The sequence below is a fragment of the Pteropus medius genome, unplaced genomic scaffold (assembly GCF_902729225.1).
Source record: "Pteropus medius unplaced genomic scaffold, Ma_sr-lr_union100, whole genome shotgun sequence".
NCBI classification, from domain to species: Eukaryota; Metazoa; Chordata; class Mammalia; order Chiroptera; family Pteropodidae; genus Pteropus; species Pteropus medius.
In genome coordinates, this window is record NW_024350319.1 from 3,958,258 (window position 1) to 3,972,362 (window position 14,105).

Here is a 14,105-nt window from a genome sequence, read left to right on the forward strand (position 1 = left end):
TTTTCCAGTCTCCTCAGGATTAATTTCATGTGTATGAGAGAGACGAAGTGATTTTTTTTTTGTTTTAATCAATACACTTTATTTTTTTGAAATATAATTGACATATGACATTATATTAGTTTCAGGTGTACAACATAATTCAAACGTTTGTATATATGTATACATGTGTGTATATATACACACGCACACACACAATCACCACAATAAGTCAAGTTAACATAATTTTTTTGTGTGTGACGAGGATTTTTGATAGTAATAATACTAAGTTTTATAGTAATGCCCACATATGGTTGTCAAGTATTCTCTTCACTGAGTCCTTCTGCCTTTTCCCCACTCTCATTTATAATCCATTTCTATAAGTTCTTTTGATTTTTAATATAATTTTTTTTCTCAAATTTATCTACATCTTTCCATTTCATGCAACCCTTTTTCTATCATCGCTTTTGTACTGCACTCGCCACCTACATAGTCTCCATGCTTTTGTTCTTGCCCACCTCTAATGTAATTCCCTACATTTTGGTAGAATACGATTTGTAAGACAGATCTGATTGTGTCACTCTCCCACTTGGAATACAAAGGGGTCTTGTCATTCTCAGCATGAAAAGCAAGATGCGTAACATGGTTTACAAGTTTCTACAGGTTCTAGTTTCTGCTCATCCTCCTCCCACCGCCAAACGTACTCCCTAGTCTCATATGTCTCCATGTTCTCTATCATGCAACTATACAGCTGACTTCTGTGGATATGTCATGCTCCCTCCTATGTCAGGGTCTTTGAACATGCTGTTCCATGTGTCCAGAGTGCTCTTATCTTTTTCAACTTAGCAGTTTCATGCCTCATATCCTTCAAGCATCATCTCAAATATCACTTCCATAGGGAAACCATTTCATATACCCTAGACTAGATTAGATCTGTTGTAGCCTTGTACTTTGCCTTTACTGCAGCGGTCCCCAACCTTTTTGGCACCAAGGACCAGTGCCCCTATGAGAATCTAATGCCTGATGATCTGAGGTGGAGCTGAGGCGGTGATGCTAGTGCTGGGGAGCGGCTGCAAATACAGATGAAGCTTTGCTGGTTTAGCCACTGCTCACCTGCTGTGTGGCCCAGTTCTTAACAATCCACGGATTGGTGCTGGTCTGCAGCCTAGGGGTTGGGACCCCTGCTGTACAGTACCTTTCACAGGCTGTAATTATGAATTGTGCTATTTGAACTTTCATAGTTCGAAAGTGCAAATGTGTACAAAGATGCTGTCTCTTCATTTCTGCTGGCTAGGATTATCTCCTGGGATTCCATTGTCATCCATGGTGCAACGAAATCTTGCCGCAAATGACTTCCGGAATGTTTTCTTTCTCTTTCAGATAAATGCTATTTTTTCAGTTCAAGAGCTTCCTATCTCCCTTGCCCACCGCCATCTCCTTTCCCTGTCTCAGGGGGATATGAGTTCTTGGACCTGAGAGGGAAATGAGGTACTCTGTTCATAATGATTTTCTATTCTCTATGACCTGTGCTGGAATCTACCTGCTTTCCTTTTTTCCTTCCTGTGCTGTCATTTCCTGCTACTACTCCTGATCCTACAGTGATGGCCGATTGCCACATCAGTGCCCTCTGTCTTATCCTAATCTCTACTACAGAGGCCTGCTGACCTGTTTTTAGGACTTGTTTTTTTCTTAGTTGGAGGGGGTCAGGGGGTTGCTTTCAAACTTAATTGGCTTTTTATATCCTGCTGAGTGTGCTGCACTCTGTGAAGCTGCCCTCAGGCTCATCTACCTAGGATATGGCTCCCTGAACCATAGCTGCAGTAGGACCTTGACGCTATAGTAGAATTTGGCTTTCTTATGAGCCTTGATTTCTTTCCAGAATGCAGCAGAGGAGATGAGGCCTTGCTCTAGCCCAATTTATCTGTGGTTTTCTCAGGAGGAGGCAGAACAATCAGCAAGCTATACCAACTACAGGTTTACTCTCTTGCTTTCTCTCCCAGTTCTGAAGTTCTTCAGTTATTTACTTTCAGTTACCCTAGATGAAAACTGGCTCTTCCTTGATTACCTTTCTAATATAAAGTTATGGATAAACTTTGTATCCAACTCCTTAAGGCTTTGCCTTCTCCTGACATTTAAGCTTTTATTTTAAATCTTTTCTCATTGTCTTTAAGACTATTGTTCCCGCAATGAGATTTTCAAAATCCATTCAGAATCTCAATTGAATCTTTTTTTTTAAGTTGATTTACACTTTCCCAGGGCGTCAAGGATACTTTTGAGAAAGAAACACTTGGTTATTTTTCAAAATGTTATCTTTCTATAGGTGGTTAATTTTTGTATTGTTCACAGAACTCTCTAAGGTCAAGAGTCAGGTTTTTGTACATCATTGTATCTGTTAGCCCATATTAGAGTTATCTGTTAATAATTATTGAAGAAATGACTATATAAATGTGAATCTTAGCAAAGAAAAATAAACTTATACTTCACTATTAGTAGGTTGGTTCCAATACTCTATGTGGGAATCTCATACGCTCTGTTAGAGCAGGAACCTGACCTTGGGTCTACCTATCTCTACCATCTCCGCTGGGAGAGTATTTTATCTCGCTCTCTGGTCCTGTTCTGAGAGCCGAAAGACCATGGTCTTCTTTCGTCTCTGGCTACATGGAAAGAAGAACAAGATTAAAAAAAAACAAAAAACAAACAAACAAACAAAAAATGTATATTTGCCAGAAAAAGCTTACAATCCACAGAAAGGGTCCAGAAAAGAGAGGAAAACACCAGAGGTTTGGCTAAGCTTCTTTTCAGGCAAAAAAAAAAAAAAATGTTATGGGCCACTTTGTTTCAATAGTTGTGTGGAAGAAAGAGGAAAAGAAAAGAAGCATGTTCATTTACTTTGTTTTTAATGTGCAATGACTTATCATTTGTAAATGTCTCCCAGCCGATGACTTGGAATCTGACTAGTATCCGTTTTTTGGCGGGGGTAGAATAGAAAAAAGAAGATGGAGAAAGCTCTCTCTGCTGTATTATTTTGCTTAAGCTTTTATAGGAAAGACTAAGCCTAAACTGGCCCAAAGAGCAACCAGTTCTTTCACCGTGTGTGACAGCAAACAAATGTTAGGGCACGGCTCTCTGATGGGAACATACAGTTTTGGGACTTGGAATCTAAACATAAAATAGGATTCTATCTTATTTCTCCGCCTGCTTTTTACTATTGACTTTTATAGTATGAAAAATATTCCAGTGAAATTTCTGTTTTAGAGGTCAAGTCCCTCTCTGCTTTATTTTGACCACATTTCAGATTTCACAAAGAAGAACATTACAGAGGAAAATAAAACTAAACTGTCTTGAGTCTCACAGTACAGCACAGTTTTGAAAGAGGTTTGGGAAAATAACTGAAGAAACATTCAGGAGGTTTCTTAAGACTACTATGAAATATAAAAGGCCCTAAATTCTATTTAGATTATAATTTCAGAGCTACAAACAATCACTGAAGTAATTTTGTTCATCATGCATAGTAATCACTTCATTTAGTGATTTGCTCAAGGTCAAACTCTAATTCAGTGCCATTCGTTTTGTCTTTGACTCCCAACTAAGCCAGCCAGACTCCCTGTTCAAGTAAAGTGAAGATAAACACAGAGATGGAAGGGAGAAGAAAGCTGGAGCCAAGGTAGCTGACATATGTGGCTTAAAGAAAAACCCACGAATTCTTGTGAAGATGCCCAAATCTGCCTCGACTAGCCCCTGTTCTCCAACCCCTGGGCCGCAGACTGGTACCAGTCTGTGGCCTGTTAGGAACCGGGCCACATATTAGCGAAGCTTCATCTATATTTGCAGCAGCTCCCCAGCTCTGTCATCACCACCTCAGCTCCACCTCAGAACATCAGGCATTAGATTCCTATCGGGGCACTGGTCCCTGGTGCCAAGAAGGTGGGGACTGCATGTCTAAAGGATTCCTTTATTTTCTGTTAGAATCCATGAGTTCTCTATCTAGAAGGATTTCCAACAAATTCCTTTAAGTTAAACAGAGTTCATTTAAGTTGCTTCCAATCAAAGAACACAAAAGGCTTCATTAAGTATCTGTTTTTGTAAATTTTTTTTGTTCTGTAAGATTTCTCAAAATCTTTTGTTTGCTAATGTAAATTTTCAAAAGGAGGCGTGACATACGCATGGTGATTCCTATATTTATTTAACCTTTCTCAGAGTATTGTTGGGTTTTTTGTTTTTTTTTGGCAGAAAGAACTCTGGAAAACACCACATGACACTTTTGCTGCAGTGTTGTCCCTTAAGGCACTGCCATAGCCCTAGAGCTAACTCTCAGCCTACTTAGAAGAGCTTCCTGAGCCTTTCATATTTATTTCCTACATAAGGGTACTGCAATGGTGTGATGGGAGGATAGTGTTGCCTCTAAGTTGTAATGTTGCAATAGGATACTGGTAGCAATTTACTTGAGGCATTCTGGTTGAACTCTCTGGGTAGAGTTCCAGGTTTTCGATGATTTTATTTTTGTTGTATTACTGACTGTGGTATGTTCCAAATCAAGATTTTATGCCTCAGCTTTCCAAGAGGTAAAACAGAGAGGAATGATATTTATCTGATATCTCCCTGAGTTCTGGCAGGTTGAATTAGGTAATGCCTACAACATGGCCTGAATTCTACAGAGACGAGACTTCTAAAACACCAACAATAAATGTTTGTTAAAGAAAAGACTGAAAAGGACTTTTCATGTATTTTAATCCAATGTTTAGGTAATTGCATAACCAGTCTGTTAAATCCTTTTGAGAAAAGATAAAAATACCAATTCACACCGAGCTCTGAATGTGCTTAAGAAAGTCAGACCTGTGGCAGGGCTGTTCCTTCCCACTAACCCTGGGAGTGGAGACATCAGTCTCCCTGCAATCAACATCAGTGGGGGATGTATTTAATAAAGCCGTGTTATGGGCCATGTGCATGGCATGCGATGTCCCTACTGCATGCCTGGTGAGGATATATAAATTCTTCATTGTCTTTGGTCAATACTCTGTCTCTTCGTTTTGCCACAGTTGTTTCAACCTGAGGCAGAATGGTTGGGAGAAAGTACGAAAAGATTGAGTAGAAGCCAATGATATATTCTACTCATTTATCGCCATAAAATCTCTCACATTCAGCCTTCCCTTTGAACCAATGTGGTTTTGAATATTTATGTGAGAGACACTACTCCAAAGCCATGGCCTCCTTCATTGGTCTTCACAGAGAGGATTTCTACAGACAGAAGAATGCTCATGAAGGGAGTGAGTCTGTTGCTTTCTCCACTATCTCGAATGCTCAGCACAGGGCCTACAAGTGGGAGCTTGGTGAACAATGAACTACACAAGGGTGGAAGCAGTGATAGGTGAGCAGCGTCTACATGAGGAAAAGGGCACTGACAGTGACACCACTGAATCTTTAAGGAATAGAGTGGGTTGGAAGTTGATGATATTGGTGCGTATAAACCCCTACGTTCTCTACCTCTGTGGGAATCTTGGCCACTCTTGGTAAGGAAGACACAGTAAAAGCAAATAATTTGGCCATCCCTTAGATAAGGTTTCAAAACTTGTTATTAGCTGTTGCTTCTCTGCTTGGGGGACTCCCAACAGGAATCATATAGTTACTCAGAAACACTCCCAAATGGAAAATAGTACTTTTAATGTCAACCTGAATGTATCAGTTGGTGACATGTAGATGGTGCTTGCCTCTCTTCCTTATAAAATTTCCCAGTGTACCTCACATCTGAGGTGAGGTGCTCTTTCATGATGTTTGTTCATTAATTCATTTATTCAACAAGTACTTGTTAGGTACTACTGCATGAAGTACTTCCTTATTTTTTGGTAATATAAAGACAACTAGGATACATTCCCTTCCCTAAGGTATCTCCTATAGTAGTTGTAAATTTAGACAGTAAGAAATAATTTTAACTTCACCGTATGGTTTGCTAAAATAGGTAAATATCTGAGGTAATGGACGTGTTATTTAACTATATATATTGTACATTGTACATTCTAAGTATCTTACAATTTTATTTGTCAATTATACCTCAGTAAAGGTAAAAAAAATAAAATCAAATGCAATTAGGAAAAAAGTGATTTTAGTACAGTGCTCAGGGTCACATAGTGATTAAATAAGTATTCTAGATTGAAACTCAGGTTGGTCTGGCTACAAAACCTGAGCTTTCTTTATGTTGCATACTGGCCGTCATACCTCCCTAACTGGCCATCTTTAGCTGGACACGGGATGGGATTGTGATCCAAGGCCACCAGTTGATTGGTTGGGATCCAGTCAGATTATCTGTTTCATGAATTCCACCAAGGAAAGACATAGATACTCATGGTTGGCACAGAAGTTGAAAGCTGTGATATAATGACCAGGGATGGCCAGGATGGGGCATGTGTAAAATGAACACATGGAAAAATCTGTTTAACAGCGAGTGAAGAATAGGGTGGTTTGCATATAGAGCAGCAGATAGGTGTTATCTGTTAGATGGAGAAAAGAGACTTGGTAGCTACCTTTTAGTCTCAGTGTCTATAAGGCCATTTCCCAAGAAAGTGTCAATGGCATCATTACAATCCATGAATGTAAGTCAGTTTCTGTTTCTAGATGCCAAAATGTTTCAGCTGAAACATATCCTACATGCCAGACATTGTACATATAATTGTACTAGTCTTCATAAACTCCTCCAAATTCAGTAAGTATTATGACGAGTTTTCTTATTGTTCCTAGCTAACAAGAATGCATAGATAGAAGCCAAGAAACTTGCTCAAAAATTAAACAGTTGGTAAATATTGGAGCTAGAATTTGGGTCCAAGACACTCTTACTCCAAGGACTATTCCACACTCTGCACAAAATCACAAATCACATTGTTAGTACTTAAAGAGAGCAGAGTTCTTGTTATGCTCCTGCCAATAAGTCACTGTGATCTTGGGCATTTGTCTAAAATTCTCTGGGTCTCATTTTTATCTTTTGTAAAACGATGGGATTGGTCAAAGCACTGTAAAGAAGTAAATATGCATATTTAAAAAAGTCTGTAAACATTTTTATAGTAGGTGTCTCGATTCTTCCTTTCTCTCTCTCTACTAGACCTTGTTTTTTTTTTGTTTTTGTTTTTGTTTTTTTTGTTTTTTTTTGTCAGCAACTAGGGCGTGGATACCATGTGAAATATGATATAACTTTGTGACTTTATGCACACGTTTTAACTTTGCTCAGCATTGACTATCATATTTTCAAAGGGAAAATAGCAATATATAAGTTACAAGCTAGTCAAAAGGATTAAACAAACAAACAAAAGAATTAAGCAAAAATAAAACAAAACAAGAAAACCTGTTGATCCAAATGCCCAAAATGTTGCATCTCCTCCTTTCCTCCTTTGATCCTCTCTTGTCACAACTTCCTTTTCTTCACTGGTGTCTTCTCATACTCCTTCTTTTCAAGGGTGCTCCTTATGAACGTTCAGGGCTTATGTTTCAGGTATCCTTTTTAGAGGGAAATGAGAGACACATTACAAAAAAGTTTAATGGTGAGAGCCACAGGAGGAGTAGGAGGGCAAGAGTTCATTTCCAGTGTCATCGTTTCTCCAGAGAAGTCCCAGGGGAATGAAAAAAAAGATGAGCTAATGTGTCATAGCCTCTAATCTCCAGTATCATCGCTTCTGGAACTGACACAGAGCCAGATGTGGTTCAGAGAGAAAATGAGCATTTGACTTTGGAAGAAGCCTTCAGAGCATTTAATAAACTCTTAAGAATGTTTGATTAACCTTAGGGAGGTCTCCAGGAGACTCCAACAGACTTGTCATTTTTCTCATAAAGAGTGTTTCGGAAGAGGAGAGATGAGATGGGGGGCAGTAGGAATGGGACAGTATAAGTGTTAGGGTGGGTCATGTAAAAGATATCCATGCCAGATCAGAACTAGTGAGCTCTAATGTGAGTCCAGAGTTGTCAAATTAGCTATGTAAAACAATGAGAGGATAATGAGAATGGCTGACACTTTTAGAAATAAGTGATTAAAATCTTCTCCCAGTGTCCATTTAGAACTAGGCTTATCTAGAGTCAGCCTCTTAGGGCCAGAAATTTCCTAAGCAGTTCTGTTGCATTGTATAGCTCCCAGGAGCAATGTTTACATTGTAATCTATGTGAATGTCACTCCTGGGGTTCTGCAGTTGTGCGGTGCAAAGCCTGACATAGAGTCCTTCAGTCCAGGGCCTCCTTTAGCTGAAAGGGGTGTGAAACTCAGAGAGGGCAAGTCCCTGGCCAAGGTAACATAGGCAACCAGAAAGCATATTTCTCTCCTCTCAGTTTAGTGATCTTTCAGCTATACTTGTGACTACTGGCCTATGGGTTGAACTTCTCTAAGGACCATGGAATCATTATAAGAAGCAGTGTGCGTGTGTTTGTGTGTGTGTGTGATCTCTCTCAGTATGTCATATCAATTAGAAGTACCATTTGGGAATTGCCTATTAGCATTGATTTTTAATAATGGAAAACAAATATTGTTACTTAGTAAATATAATTTGTTAGACACAATTCTCTCAACTACAGGATGAATAGAGGAAGAAATGATTAAATGCATGGGGTTCTGGGGTGTTCTTATATGCTTTTGAGAAGCAAGACATTCATTGACGTACCCAGCTTATAGATATTTCTCAAGCCACATATTGAATTAACACATAAACATATCTAGGTTGTAGGCAATATTGCTTGGCAGATTCCCTTAATTCCTTTGTTTTTCATTAGCTTTCAAATCCATGTTTCATTTATCCGTCCCTCTCTGAGATACTTTAAGCAAGAAACAGATACTAAACAAACATATCAAAATGTCTGGATTGCAATCTCCTAAAACAATATTTATTAATAAAGTCAATAAGAACTTGAAGTGTCATACTAGTATGCTAGGCTTCTGCCTAGGATGAGGATACTGAAATATACTTATTAGGATAAGACTTCTGCCTATTCTGAATTATAGTTCAATTTAATGACAACTTGTTTAGATTATAGGATATGTAAGAATTTTAAGATACAGGATCCAACTTAAATGTATTTGCAATTAAATTAGATACAAATAAATACAGATGAAACATTTCAAGAAAAGAAACTAGATAGTCATGGTGATGTCCTTCACTCTACCTTCAGTTTCCCAGTTCCCCTCAAACTGATGCAGGCTTCAGTTTGGGCTGTAACTCCACCAAACACATCACTTTGCCATCTATATTACAGCCTCTGTAGTACCATTTAGTAAAATAGGAATAGTAATGTAATACTAACTTTGTAAGATTTCTATGAGGGTGAAATGAGGTCACACATGTAAAACTTCTAGCACATAGAACACATTAAACTTTTGTTGTTATTAGGGGATTGGTAGCAAGGAGTAATGTAGGTGGCTTGAGTTTGAAATGAGAGCAACTGCTTATATACTTTTTTCTCTTCTTGTTACCAGTTTTGAGATCTCAGGTAAGTTAATTAACTTCTAAGAACTGCTTTTTCTCAATATGTTAAGTGAGAATAAAACTCTTTTTCTGGAATTTATGTGAAGATAAAATTAACTAATCTATAGTATAGGCCTATCATAGTGCCTGCAACATAAAAGATAATACAAAGCAAACATTTTCTTTCTTGCATACTGGACAGTAAGAAACATAGAAGCGGAGGCTTTCATTGAACTATTTGTCATTTTATCTCCAGTATCTAGGACACAGCTTGGAACGCAGGAAGTTCTTAATATATGTTGAACTGAACTGAATTTTTAAAACATCCATTTAGTTAAGCTTATTTAATGCATAGAATATATAGTCATTCAATTCAAGATTTCTCAAATGAAGGTACACACAGATTAGGAACATGAGAAATCTGGAAAATTAAGATCCAGAATTCTAACAGTCAAAGAACTCATTGTGTTGTTTTGTATCTAAATCAGAGGTTGTTCTGTGTATAAATGATGGGACATTAGCATCAGACTTTTAGGAATCTTGAGAATCGGTCCTAGTGCTCAGATGTTATAGACTCATCTGTGCTCCAAATGCTTGCAGATCTCTCTCTTTGCTCTAAACCAGCAAATTCTTCATATTTTTCCAGTTCAATTTCCCCCTAATGGACACTGAGGCGCCTCGGCTTATCTTTGGGAGCGAGCTTTGAAGTACTCTAATCAGGTTATGGATTGTCTGCCTTTTGGCCATATGGCCACTTCTGGTCTACAGAGGCTGTACTGCCTCCCAAAGAAGGAAACCTGGGTAGTGCAGGTTCAGCTGAAAGAGGGAAGCCGGGCTAGTTTAGTATTCTTCATCCTTTAACTTTCATCCACTCACACCCTCATTTCTTAAAGTTTGTTGGTGATTATATACCCCTGGGCAGAGAAAGGAATAGTAAATGCAGTGTTGGCCTCTCTGTTGTGGGGTCTATTTAAGGAATGATGTTACGTTTCTCACCTGTACCTCCTTGAAGAAAAGATGCATGGGCTAAGCTAATGTTCTTGTTTAAAATATACAGTGGATAAAAGATGATTACGAACTGCTTAGCATGATCTGGCCAGAGAAATATTTTGATTTCTAATGCTATAAATCTAATGCTGTAAAGTAGTTGAGCTGATTAAATAGGAAGCCTCCCACCATGGGAGAAAGGGACAAATCAGATGAGAGGCTAGCTTTGTTCTGATAGTCAAGACTGAGGGAAGGAGAAGCTTAATATTTAGGAAAGACTGAGGCGCAGCCAGGTATGGTTGCTGCAAGGCACAACTTGAGATAATGCTTTAAGATCCAAATGGATCCCACTCCATTTCCTTTATAAGAGCAAGAAAAGCAATTGGTAATGGAATCCAGGCAATAGTCAGGTCTTGGTCATACAGGGGTCATTGCCACCAATCTGTTACATGCTGCATCCTGAGCAAGAATATCCAGATCAGGAAAATCTACCTGGAGACCAAAGGTTTGGGATTAAGAAAAGTGCAACTGGTGCCTTTTAAATTTTTTTTTCCTTTTTCTTTGCTGTACCTAATAAATACTTTAATGCCTTCTTTTAAAAGGATGTTTCATTTGATTGGACCATATAAGTTGTCTAGGGAGAATTGAAATAGACTATGTGCAAATTAAGGTGACTAAAAATTATTCCTAACTGCCTTTCTTCCTAATAGTTACACAGATACTATTATCTCACCTGATCCAACAATCATGCAAATTTAATGCATTTATCTTGTCCATAGTAAGAAACTCAAAATTATATGAGGGCACTGCGTGGTTGTGATATATTGAAGGCCCTTTAAAGATCTTCATCAACATTACCCATAAATGCCAGGTGATGCTATTTTTTTTTTTTAGAGCTATCATACTTCCATTTTACTATCATTCCTCACTATTTCACAACCTATAAACAATGCCAGTAATACACCTCATATATAACAGTGGAAAAAGAGAAGTTTAAGCTAGTAATAGCTACTTTAACTATTATGTTTAAAATGAAAAAGAGAGAGGGGACCAGTATCTTTTATTGCCATATCTCTTGCATTCATTTAAACTTCAGGCAACACCTCGGCTGGACAGGGATTTTACTTCAGGAATGCAATCTTCATCCCGATGGGGTCTAAGTCCTCGGTAGTCTTACCAATATGAAATTGAGGTCATTTCCCACTAACCCGCTTCTTTGGATATGATGATACAAAGAGTTGTCCAGGAAGTCTCCAAGTTCCAGGGGTTTACCCACACTCCTTACAGACATACAATATAGGAGGAGCCAATTATCTCTTTAGACTTAGTGTCAACAATTTGGCCAATACTGGGACTATTTCCCAATGGTTCTGTCAGTGGCTTGAGAAGCTAGAAATGTCCACATGGTGATCTCAACTGCGATTTAGTCTAAGCATTATTGTGTACCTAATTGGGTAAGTCATCCTTTTGGGAACTAAAAACTGCCAGCCAGCAGAGTTCAGAGTTATTGGGATGGGAAACAAAATTTGAAAGTGATCGATTCTCAGACCTATGTAACTGGGCTGTGGAAGAAAGAACGCCATTAATGGGTCACTGGTTCAGGATATGTGCCTTTAAGATTACACAGTGACTCACGGGTTGATGTCTTTAGCTGTCACTGAAGGAAAGTTTTAAATGGGTTTTTCCACCATTTGGTAACTCTAGCTGTTTTTTAAAATTTTTTAATTAATTAATTAATTAATTTTTACATGATAGTCTATCTAATAATTCCAGTTATCTCATGGCTATGATACTGTTGCCTCCCTACTTTCGCTGTGAAATGATGTCCTTTGGTTAGGCACAACGCTGTGTCTTTAGAGTGTTTAACAAATTCATGGATAGAAGTTCTCTCAGAAGCAAGTCCAGAATAAGAGTATATTTCAGTGGCAGGTGGGGCAGTAGATATGTGTTGGAAGAAGCTTTATGTAACTGATATAACACAAGATAGCCACAGAGCCTTTCTGTTTACATGTCAGATTTGTGTGATGGCTAACGTTGTTCTCTGCCATTGGGAAATTGTATGTTTAGCTGTGATAGTATTCAGGTTAGCCAAGGTGAAGTGCCCATGTAAGTCTCCCATTTCTTCCAATATCAGCTTTTAACTCTAAAGTATGTTCTAGTTGGTGTTTTTTTTTGTTTGTTTTTTTTTTTTTTTTTTTTTTTTTTTTTTTGGAAGGGGGTAGGAGTTATTAAATATGACAATAAACAAAAGTTTCTCATCTCTAGGGAACCATGCATGTTTTTTGAGTGGAAATAAAATTCTGGTTAATCTTATTTTTCTGGTTTATAGTTCTCAATTACAGAAATGGTACATATTTCTTGAGTTGTCAAAATAGAACTATTTGGAGGCCTTCAGAGGCTAATTTTAGTAAGAGTGGTAAACTATGGAAATCATTTTATAGGACTCAACAATGGAATAAAGAAATAACAGTATGGGTATGATTATCTTTAGGAAAGTCAGGAAGTAAAAAGAAGCAAAATGGGGTCGAGCAGAGAATTAGGCTCAGCTTAAGGCCCTTAAAAATGAGAAATGAATGATTGCATTTGAAAGCAGGGACCAAGAAGCTGGAAAAGAAGGAATGGATCAGGAATCATGAGTCCTGGTCTCAGTTCTGTGCTTACCTACGTGACCTCAGGCAATTTGTGAGGTTTCTCTCTGACTCAGAGTACTCATTTGACAATGATAAATTAACTTCTTTCATCAAAGCTTATCAGAGTAATTGCCTTTGGTTCGGTTGCATGCAAGTTATCTGTGTAATTGGGAAGGGGATGGATTATTACTTTTTTGAAGATCATGTTGTCCTTGATAACCCCTGGAATTTTGGCCATTTAGGATTAAAGTATATAAATAGCTATGAAAAACATCTCTTTGGCTCGGAAGGTATATAATTGGTGGCCTTTGCAAACCTTAGCTAACATCCTACACAGAAAATTTCCCCCTGCTGCCAGCCTTGCAAAGACAGCATCGTGTGGCCGAACAAAATGCATTCTATTCTGCGTCATGCATCATCAACAAAATTGCCACTTAAGCCCTGATTCCAGAATCTTTATTGTTAGTTCTAATTTATGGAGCAAACTCCAGAGCACAGCTTGATTTTTCAGATGCCAAGATGAGTTGGCATTTGCTAAAATCTTGTTTTGACTTACAAACTGATTGTACTTGATCTTAAAGCTATGAGAAGCGCACAAATATGAGACACCAGTGTCCTGTGAAAAGTCCTACATTTATTGTTCTAGCTTTTGAACCTTTGGAAATTGTGGTAGGAAGGGAAAGGGATTGGAAATAGTCTTGCAGAATTCTTTTTTTATTAGTTTAACATTTGACTAAATATATCCATATGTACATACACAAATACATACAGAAACAGTGCTAGCACTTAAACGTACATTTAATCGACTCATCCTTCAGTATAGTAGGCAACTAGGAGCTTTTAGTTGTCTAGAAAACAAAGAACTTATTTAGGTCAAATTGGCTGGAATTACTCAGGGATGGGAAATATTAGGACATCCTGTACGTTGTACTGAGGGAAAGTAGATACCTATGAACTGTAGTTTCAGAAGGAGTTGAGACAGCTGCCCATCTTCCAACGATTTATGAAAAACTTTTGGTATAAATGAGGTTTGAGAAACAGTTTGAGGTAAAGAAGCGGAAGGACTCTTTAAGAGAAGGGCTCTTAA

General features: G+C 38.1%; 1 protein-coding gene across 1 annotated transcript in view; it reads left to right on the top strand.

Annotated features, from left to right (window-relative positions):
• LRRC7 (leucine rich repeat containing 7) overlaps nt 1-14,105 on the top strand; it is a 1,130,220-nt gene that overhangs the window by 193,221 nt on the left and 922,894 nt on the right. The window lies entirely within an intron of this gene.